This window comes from Anas acuta, chromosome 5, assembly GCF_963932015.1.
Source record: "Anas acuta chromosome 5, bAnaAcu1.1, whole genome shotgun sequence".
Taxonomy (NCBI): domain Eukaryota; kingdom Metazoa; phylum Chordata; class Aves; order Anseriformes; family Anatidae; genus Anas; species Anas acuta.
Window position 1 is genome coordinate 10,882,822 of NC_088983.1, and position 10,137 is coordinate 10,892,958.

The following is a 10,137-nucleotide window of genomic DNA, read 5'->3' on the forward strand; positions in this document are numbered from 1 at the left end:
GAGAAATCCCCTCGGCTGGGGAAGAAGTCCCCTTCTGGGGAGCCGGCCGGGAGAGGGGGTCGGTGGTGGTGGCATCTGTCCCCACGTCGGGACCGCGTAATGTCGCATCCCGATGCGATGGGGCAGCGGGGTGTAAATGTGTCGTGGTGGGTCCCCAGCTCAGTGCTAGGGATGGAGCGGGCAGGTCACTCCGAAATCCCTGTTCCTGCAGCCCTGGGTGGGCTGGCAGGATGAGGTGCTCAGGGACACGCACAGCTGGGCACACCAGGACCTGCATCGCACCCACGGCAAAGTGCCTCCTGCCTGGGGCACCAACCACTAAGGTCCTTCAGTGTGGTGGGGCACGTCCCTGCCTCAGGAAAGAGTAGGTTTAGATCAGCTATACAGAAGAAATTCTTCACTCAGAGGGTGGTGAGGCCCTGGCACAGGCTGCCCAGAGAAGCTGTGGATGCCCCATCCCTGGAGGTGCTCAAGGCCAGGTTGGATGGGGCTTTGGGCAACCTGGGCTGGTGGGAGGTGTCCCTGCCCATGGCAGGGGGGTGTCATCAGATGATCTTTAAGGTCCCTTCCAACCCAAACCACTCTATGATTCTATGAATGGGAGACGTGGTCCTCCTTCCACACCCCACCTGCATCTGCTGTTTGCAGAAGAGACATTTGCTTTCCTGATTTTTCTCCCTGATTTCAGAGGAGCCCACATCCCTGGCCATGGAGGTGTGGTGAGCCTCCACTGGGGAAACCTGTATGCTGCCATAGCTGAGGGGTGTGGTGGCTGTGGGGGGTCACTGCAGATGGTCCAGGAAGCCCACGCTGTCCTCCACCTCAATGTGGAGCATCTTCTACATCCACCTAGGGGAGATCTTGGCTGAAGCAGCTGCCCTGCAGGCAGAAAATCAAAATATAGGCCTCTTGCAGAGGCTGATCTCACCACTGGATTACTGTCACCTCCTTCCTCTCCTAGGAAGCTGCTGTGGGGCAGCCAGTGGATTCAGCACCTGGTTACTGTACCTGAGATGAGTTCTGGTTCATCTACAGCCGTGGTCTAATGCAAAGTGCAAAAGACAGTACAGAGACATAAAGCTGAGCGTGAGCCATGAGCTTGCATGGTGTTGCTGGAGCTCTCCCCTTCAGCCTGGCTGCTGACACCCACACTCAGTTTCAGGATGGTTAAGGGGGGACAGCCATGGAAACCCAGTGTGGGGGCATTCCCTGGTGGAAGATGTGGCTGAGGACTGATGTTTGTGCTGGAAGGAAGCTCTGGGCTGAGCGGGCATGGTGTCAAACTGCAGATGCTTCTTCTGGTCTGTGCCACTTTGGCATCCCACCCTCTGGGGCTGCTGCTTTCATCTCTGGACTGCCTCCCCCAAAATGAGCATGGTAGCAGGAAAAGAAAATCCACCCCCATGATATCTGCCAAAACAGGAAGCAGAAGCAGGGGGGACACTCAGACCCATGATCTCTGGTCACTGGGAAGCACTGATTCATCTCAGGGCAGCCTGTGGGCTGTGCTGGCCACAGGGACCCCTCAGGAATTGCCTGAGTCTGGGTCACCTGCCTGACAGTCTGTGGCATCGCCATGGGACCAAAACACAGGCTTGCGTGTCAGATTGAAAATCATGAGAAAGACGAAATGGTGCAAGACTTGGTCCTGAAGAGCAGTGAGTGTGTGTGTCCGATGGCAATGTGCTGTTACAGCTGGTTTTCAGGGCAGCACGGTGCAGCTGGAGGCAAGCTTGGTGCTGCACCTGCTGACCCTTCTGTGCAGGAGGCCAAAGGATGTGGTTCCTGGGGGCTACACACACCCCTGGCTCGGGGCACAGCCATGCCAGTGGTGCTCCTGGCTGTGTGCAGGCAGAGGATGCTCTTCTGGACACGGCAGGATCCCAGGGCTGTGTTGCTTCCCCTGCTCTTGGTTGTGTGATCTTTGCAGGACACAGGTGTCTGTCCCCAGGTATGCAGCAGATTTGCAGTGGGGACTCAGTGACACGTCTCAGGCCTGCTAAAACCTCTCTTTAAATACCTGGGGAGTCCCTGTAGCTCAGAAGCTTCCCTACTGGCTTCCGAGACCAGTGTCTCACCCTCAGCTTAACACAGGAGACTCCTGCAGCGAGCAACATGGGACAGACCAAGGGAGTCTGATGCTCAGCTTGTGTTTGCAAATGTAGCTGCTGCAAATCTGCAGGCACCCTTGGTTTTCTTGGATAAATGTCTGTACAGAACAATTTATGTGAGCTACAAAGTAGATTCACATCACGGGGTCTGTTGCTGGGCCTCATCTTTCGCTACTGTAAATTAACTTCAGTGGGGCCAGGGTAATTCTGCCAGCATGCAGGGGAACAGGAAGCATCTTGTAATTGGGCCTTAAATTAACAACTCGGAGCTTAGGTGTCATCCTTCAGATGCTGCATTTACCCGAAACAAATCTATCACTTCAACCCCCTGCTGATCAGCAGGATCATTGCGTTGCTTGTCTGCTTCCCAAGACAGGCATCTTGTATTGATGTATATGAAGCTGTCTAGTGGCTAACCAAGTTATTCCAGGCTGCATATATTTTGGTACTGCATGGAAATTTTTATGTGTTCTGTAACTACTACTCAGAATGCACTGCACAGGGCTACACTTTCTGTGTTTACAGTTTGTGCTATCAAAGAAGTTATGTTAAATCTATGGTTGTGAGAATTCCCGGCTTTTGCAGTTTCTCTGTTAATATGCATGACAAATTTATCAGCTGTAACTTGTTCTTAAAAGCAAGAGCTGCTTCAGAGATTTATAATTTCGTTTTGCAGTTGCTTCCACAAGTTTGAACAGCAAACTCACATGAGATCATTCACCTTTTCCCCGTTGAGCATTGAAGCCTTTCTTACTAGCAATCCTAACACCCAGATTTAGATGCACAGAAGACTACAAAAGGGATGTCTCTACCAAAAAAAAAAAAAAAAAGAAAAATGCTGTGAATCCTTTGCACTAGAGGATGAATAATTTGTTCTGCCTATGAAAATGAAGAGAATATAAACAAGAAGTATTCATAAGGACATTATTCTGAAGAGAAGTTTGAAATTCCTCTTTCTGCATGCTGGAAAGCCAATATCCTTCTCTGTCAGCTAAAGGTGTGTCAAGAAGCAAATCATTACAAGGGTAAAGGTTTTCTTCCTGGAACCTGCTAATTCAATACATTTATACAGTGAATGGTATTGGAGAGTTTTGTTAAAGCTTGTTTTAATTACTTTTATTACCATAGAGGGAAACTATTAATTTCCCTTTGGGATTTTCCATCAGCTGAGCTAATTTGTCCTAAGTAAATCCAGCTGTGCAGGCTTCAATATGTGCAAGGCAGCAAGAGGGCTGGGTACAGGTGGCTGGCAGTGGCCTTGGGGGTGAACGTGCATCACCTGGGCAAGTCAGAAATACCTCTTCTGGTTCTGCAACCTCTGGGATATTTTGATAGAAGTGGTGCATATGCAGACAGGGTTAATGAGAGAGAATTTAGGATGCTTGTTAATATGTGGGGTGAAAAGCCAGGAGTTCATACTAGCCATCTCTCTCCAGCTCAGTTCAGGAGTTCACGTGGCTTGGGATCAGCAAAGGGCTGAAAGTTTGAATTCTGAAGACTTGCTCAGATCTGGAGCCCTAGCTCCTTGCCCTGAGTGGAGGGATATGGGGGGTCAGCAAGCTCTGCAGGCTCCCTTTTGGCTCAAAAGGCAGCATCTGCTCAACATCTGAGGCAAAGCAGCTGGTAACCAGAGGGAGGTCTGGAGGAGATTGTTCCAGCTCTCAAGACTGATGTGTATTTTAACTTAGACCACTCAGATAATAGAAGGATTGCTTGGATGATGTTCTCACCAAAATATGTTGCTTCTGATTGACTGGAGTGCCTTTGCTTCCAGTACTGATGACTGCAAGTAATGTAAACAAGAGTTTCTTTCTCCATCAGCAACCAAGCTCGGAAGATCTGTGGTGATATGCCCAAATATCAGTTGGAGCACAGTGACATGGAGGTTGTGAGGGTAGGAATGGAGCAAAGGAACTGAGAGGTAAGGGTTACAAAGTAGATTGTTTCAGACTACTAACTACTGTGAGAAAATGTCCTGTGGTAGGTGATGATGCTTCCTGTAAAAGACATGAGTATTGGTAAGCAAAGACAGTGGGCCCAGGACTTCTCCTTCTAGATAAATACATGAAATTACTGGTATGACGTTTTCCTTCCTCTTGGGGCTCCTCTGTGTGTCAGTGAACCGAGAGCCTCCTTGGCTGCAGCTATCTGGACACCTAGATGTCCTAGGGGCCGGCTTCCATCAGTGAAGAGTACCCCTGGTGAGGGGTGTCCTGCTGGACCACCAGCCTGAAGTCTTTCAGGCTGGCAAGACTGGTGTTTGTAGACAGTTTGAGGACACTGTCGAACCATGGCAGCTGTGGGAAAGGGGTTTGCACAGCAAGCAGAAGTCAGTAGTAAGTTCACCTCAGTATTTAGAGAAACTTCTATTTTTTTTTTTTTTATTAAGTTCTTGTGTGAGATGGTAGGATGTAACCTCATCTTTCCTCTTATTTCATGAATTACTTCCCCAGCCTAATCTTGTTTTCATTTGCATCCTGCAGCCCTTGAAAGCTAGGCATTTGCAATGAGTTGTTTGTCCATAGACAAGTGCTAAGATATATCAATTTTAAGTATGACACTTCTTCTCTTTCAAAACTATCACAGAAACACATTAAGGGGTGGACTCCTAACTTTAAAGCCTGCTTGTGGCCTTCTCTGAACTCCTTGTGTGGGTGATATTTTGCAGTAGACAAGAAGCAGGCTCTTCCCTTACAGCTGTGATAGCTCAGCCTGAGATTAAAGGGGACCATGGAATTGGCTAATCCCAGTAACATCTGACTGTTAAAAGGTATCACCTGAACTCAACACCTGTTTTTTTTAAAGTAGTTTTGCAGTATTGAAGGACTATGATTTAGCAGCTACAAAGGTGTGACCTCCTTTTGAGAGCATTGTAACCACTGACACAAGCCTCACAAGTTGGTAGTTCTGCTGTCTCCAGCCACATCTGAATTGAACCAGCTGTACAGAGTTTTCCTGATTTTGGTTTCTACTGGCATCAAAAATCCTCTGTGTCTGAGTCATGGACCAGGAATTTGAATCTGACAGGAATGCCCTAAATCTTTGTTGAAGGAGGGGCTTACATACAGTGTGGTCTGCATCCCCACCCTGATATTTCTGCTTGAGGAGCGGTCTGTAGCTGAGGCCGATGACACCTCGGCTGTGATATTTCTGGCAGGGAAGGCATCCATATCCGAGGCTGCCTTGGGACCACCCCTGATGTTTGTGGGGGGCAGGTGTGCATTTCTGGGGTTGTCCTGCCTCCCTGCCCTGACGGGGCTGCAGGAGGGGTCCATGCCTGAGGTTTCGGGGCCCAGCTGTCCCTGACATGCCCACAGCAGTGTGCTGGAGCAGGGCCTGCTCACCATGACATCCCTGCCAGCCACACGGTCCCTGTCTGTGTCCCCTCGGCCTGGGACAAATGCAAATCCCCGTGCAAGGAGCTGCTGTCAGACTGGCTGGCACCCTTATTGCGTGCTGTGGTGACCTGGCGAGCAGCAGCGGGCAGTGAGGAAGGGTGTAGCTCCTTCCCTTCATCAGCGTGAAGGCTGAAGGAAACTGGAAGTGCCTTTCCCTGTTGTGGAAGCCCAGTCATCTCCGCACGGAAAGGGAACATGGGTTTCCTGCTGCCCAGCACCACTCAGGGATGTATGGCACGCTGTGGGGCACAGCTGCAGGTTCATGTCTGCAGTGGGCTCAGCAAGGCGCTTGCAGGAGCCTGGGGTCACCTCTGCTGCTGCCACAGACGGGGTGGGACACACTGCTGCTTTGGGGAAGCCTCAGGTCCTCTGAGAGAAAAGCACTGTGTTTTTTATCACCCCATTTTTACGGTACTTCAGCACTTTCTACCCCATAGTTCTTTATTATTATTTCAGCACTTCCTCTTTATGTCACACTGCTTCTCTATCAACGCCTTCTGAATGCCCACGGTGAACACAGGCAGCAGCATAACACGGCAATCAGCCCTCAGATGATGTGTGTGTGCTTGCAAGATGCACGTTGTTTTCCTCACCAGCAGTGCCAAAACCCCTCTGCAGCAGCCAGGGCTCCTTCAGCCATGCCAGTGGAGCTGCTGGAGTACCTGCTGCTGGCGGCTGTGGGGGAAATGCTTCCACTCATGTCGAAATTTGTCCTCACAGGCACTCAGCCCCTTGCTCCTCCCCAGGTGCTGAAGGCTGTGCCTAATTTTAGGTTGGAGAATGGATGCTGATCTCAAAGGGCGCTGGGTGGCACCAGATTCTGCCTGGCCACCCCGGTGGTGGCAGCACCGTGTCTGGGCCTGGTAGGACTGAGCAGGGTGTCCCCAGCCCAGCTGCCTGTCCGCCCCATCACTTGCTGCATTAGGTCCTCTTTTTGCACAATCACCCCAAGGGGGAAAGTACAGGGTGGGAAACACATGAGAAACTGCAAAACAGTACCTCTTTTTGAGGTCTTGAAGGGAAGACATCAAGGAGTTCTTCTGTTTTAGGCTTCCTGTCGTGTACCCAAAGCTTGCCTGTTTCTATTCCCAGGCCCTCTCCTGCTGGGATCTCCTCTCATGTCCAAGCCAATTCAGGCTTGGCAAGTGCCACAGAGGGAAGTTTCCAGGGGAAATCCAAATGGCTGTGAGGACTCAGCAGCTGGCATATCAAACACTCTGAGTCAGTGAGGAATAAATCCTGCACTGTTGAAATCGACAGTTTTTGCTACCCAGTTTACTGGCAGGAAGGCTCTTCATCTCTTCATAACTGCAGGCATATTCCTGAGTGGGGTCTGCACATCTCCTGAGGACTGAAATTCCCAACGACCTTTCAAAACATACTCCTGTTTCCTCAGCAAACATCTGAAGAACACTGCTAGATCTTCAGGATGATAATGGTTTCCTTCACCCCCACGTGCCCGGAGGAGCCCGTGCTGCTGCAGTGGGTAGGGTGCTTTGTGCATATTTGCTCTCGTGGGAGTTGTCCCAAGCAGTGCAGAGGCCAGACCTGGACTTTTCCTAAACCACCTTGGCATTAGCTGGGGTTGTCATAGTACTTCTAATGCTCCCCAGTGCAATAAGATTAGCAAATATTAGAGAAAAAAAAATAGAGAAATTAGAAAAATAATATTCCAATGCCTATACAAGAGCAGTATTTTGGATGCAATATTGAGGTGTATCCTCCATGTGTGCACTTTTAACTCCTTCAGGCTTCTGTCTGCACTATGAAGAAGGAGCTTCACTCATGGGAGCTTAATAGGGCTGTTACTTATAGTGTTAAAGAAACATTTAATTTTTTTTATATTATTTTCATTTTTTTTACTATGGAAAAGAATATTCCTTAGAGGATTCTGCTCGGTACCTCCCATGCAAGCATTTTCCCAGAAAAAGAGCTGTAAAAGCAACAATGTGATTAATTTTTTCGTGTCGTGACTAAAACAATGGAATTTGAATCTATATACTGTGGCCCAAGGCTAACTGATTGTGGTGAAATAGCAGCTGTCATCTGTAATGGGTTGCAAATAACTCTGGCAAACTGAATGACATTGTTGTGAGTTTTGCTGCCTATCTGTAAACAGTTTTGTTAAGTCAAGATTTTTCTCCTGCTATAGAAGTTTAATAGAGCAAAACTAGTTTAATAGAGCAACACCTATTCAAGTATTCTGGCCCTGTTGTGAGCAAAACAAATCTTTTTTTCTTTTTTCTTTTTTCTTTTTTCTTTTTTCTTTTTTCTTTTTTCTTTTTTCTTTTTTCTTTTTTCTTTTTTCTTTTTTCTTTTTTCTTTTTTCTTTTTTCTTTTTTCTTTTTTCTTTTTTCTTTTTTTCTTTTTTCTTTTTTCTTTTTTCTTTTTTCTTTTTTTTTTTTTCTTTAATTACTCTGCTCAAGAAACACAACCTTGAGTTGTTTCAGTATTTAATCACTCATAAAAGTCACTTACATGGAAATCAGGAACACCAGAACTGAGGGTCAGGGCCAAAAGCTGAGGGTTCAAATTCAAGGGTGGGGGAGGCAAGCAGCAGCCGCCTCCTCCCCCTGAAACACCACGGTGGGACTGTGCAGTGGGGGCTATGTCACCACGGTAGTGAATAAATGAGCAAAAGTAACTTGGTTTTAAAAAAATAAAATAAATATATTTTCCCTGAGTAAAACAGCTGCAGGGATGTAATGCCACCAGGCTGTGCATCCAGTTGTAGGACTGGGGTAGCTGCAGGCTTCCAAATCTGTAGGAGCTGTTGCTTCTTGATGGAGTTTGCTGGGGAAAAAAATAAAATACTTTTTATAGCAGACAAATTGAGCCTGGCCTTTGGACTGTTCCTGCTCCCTGTGCGTCTTGCTGAAGGCAGCACACGCATCATCCTGTCTTTGTTTTGCAGGGTGACTAACGGCTGCTTAGCGAGAGCACTGCATGGATTCAGCCTTGAGATCACCAAGGGAAGGAGGCATCGAGGGCTTTTGCTCGTGCTTTGAAGGGCCCAAGGCCTGTCGGTTTGAAGGGCTCTCCGGATGAAAGCGCGTGTAAGGTGTTCTTGCACTGTACTCAGGGAAGCGGATGGTCTATGTGTGTAAGTGACGTGCTTTTGGAGACAAAAGCCATGTATTTTTTTGGCCTTGCTCCTCCTAATGATGATTAATTCCATGAAATCTACTCAGGCACCTTCTGTTCACAGCACATCTCCTTCAGGAAGTATTTTTTCCCAGGTTTTGGAAAAATTATTATGGATGTCATGAGCTTCCTCCCTCAGAGATGATCCCCGTCGTTTTGTCCCTTGCTGAGGATGCCAGACTGTTCTGGCAACTTTGTTTTTCCTTAGATTGCCCATGATGAACTTCAGCAGGAAAAACTGCTTGATACATGCATGTGAGAGGTCTTGCTCCTGTTCACCATGTGCTATGACCCACGATGAGGCCACACCTTGAGCACTGTGTTCAGCGTTGGGCCCTCACTACAAGAAGGACATTGAGGCCCTGGAGCGTGCCAGGAGCAGGGCTACGAAGCTGGTGAAGGGCCTGGACCACAAGTCCTGTGAGGAGAGGCTGAGGGAACTGGGATCTTTTAGTCTGGAGAAGAGGAGGCCCGAGGCCATGAATACCTTACCGTACTTCATGATTGCCTTAAAGGAGGCTATAGCAAGGTGGGGATGGGGCTCGTCTCTCAGAAATCTGCCTCGACGGCTGCTAAGTGCCACCAGTTCCAGAGATGCCACACTGGCCTCAGCCTCTCAGCAGCACTTTTGGTGCCTCTAACTGGATCTCCTTTGCTGTAGCAGAAAGTCCTTTCTCCACATCTGATCACCACAGAAAACGGAGGCAGCTTCTTTCATCCCTTTTGCAGTCATTTTTTTTAACTGATTGGAAGATTATTGTGTCTGTCCTCTGCCTTTCCTGAAAGCACTTTTTTAGTCCATAGACTGATGAAAGTTGAAGTCCCCTGCTCTACGAGCATTAAGCAACCCTGTGTTTCCCTGCAGATGCAGTTCTCTTGGCTTTCTGCTCATGACCAGCATTTTTCTCCCAGCCAAAGCCCTTCCAGGGGCTGTGAGCAGCCGGGGGATGGCTCGGCAGGTCACATAAATACTCTTTTCTGCCTTCAGGCTTGATTTGCTCTATCTGTAATTGTGTAATGCTGTTCACACAAAGGCAGTTCTTTCTTCCTCCATGCCAGTCTCCCTGCAGTCCTGGGAACCCAGGCATGACCCCTCATCCTGTGATGGAGCTCATGGCAGCTGCCCACTCCCAGAGAACTGACATGTATCCAGGTGGTGAAATACTACACCGGATTTTTTTATTTTTTTTTCTGGGGGTTTCCTGCTTTTGTTCTTTTAATTCATTTTCTGAGATAGCACATTTGAATGAATTCACATGAATTTATGAATATAAACATCCAGTACTGCACTGGAAGCCTATCAGAGGGTACTTGCAGTGCTCTCTTCAACAGAGTTTAATACAGGGCATCAAAGCTCATGTTTGTTCAGTATCCTTCGGCAAGTAGTCACAATCATGTGGCCATGGGATTAGAGGATTTTTTTCTTTATGAATTTTTGTCATTCCTTAAAACATAACTCATTTTTACCACACATTGGTTTACAT

The 10,137-nt window shown here is 48.0% G+C and overlaps 1 long non-coding RNA gene across 1 annotated transcript; it reads left to right on the plus strand.

The window, feature by feature from the left end:
* Positions 1-28: 28 nt before the first annotated feature.
* On the plus strand, positions 29-7,737 carry LOC137856856 (uncharacterized). The gene is made up of 3 exons (XR_011096826.1): positions 29-4,032; positions 4,780-4,881; positions 6,602-7,737. It is a non-coding gene; the product is annotated as an uncharacterized lncRNA (long non-coding RNA).
* The last annotated feature ends 2,400 nt before the right edge of the window (positions 7,738-10,137 follow it).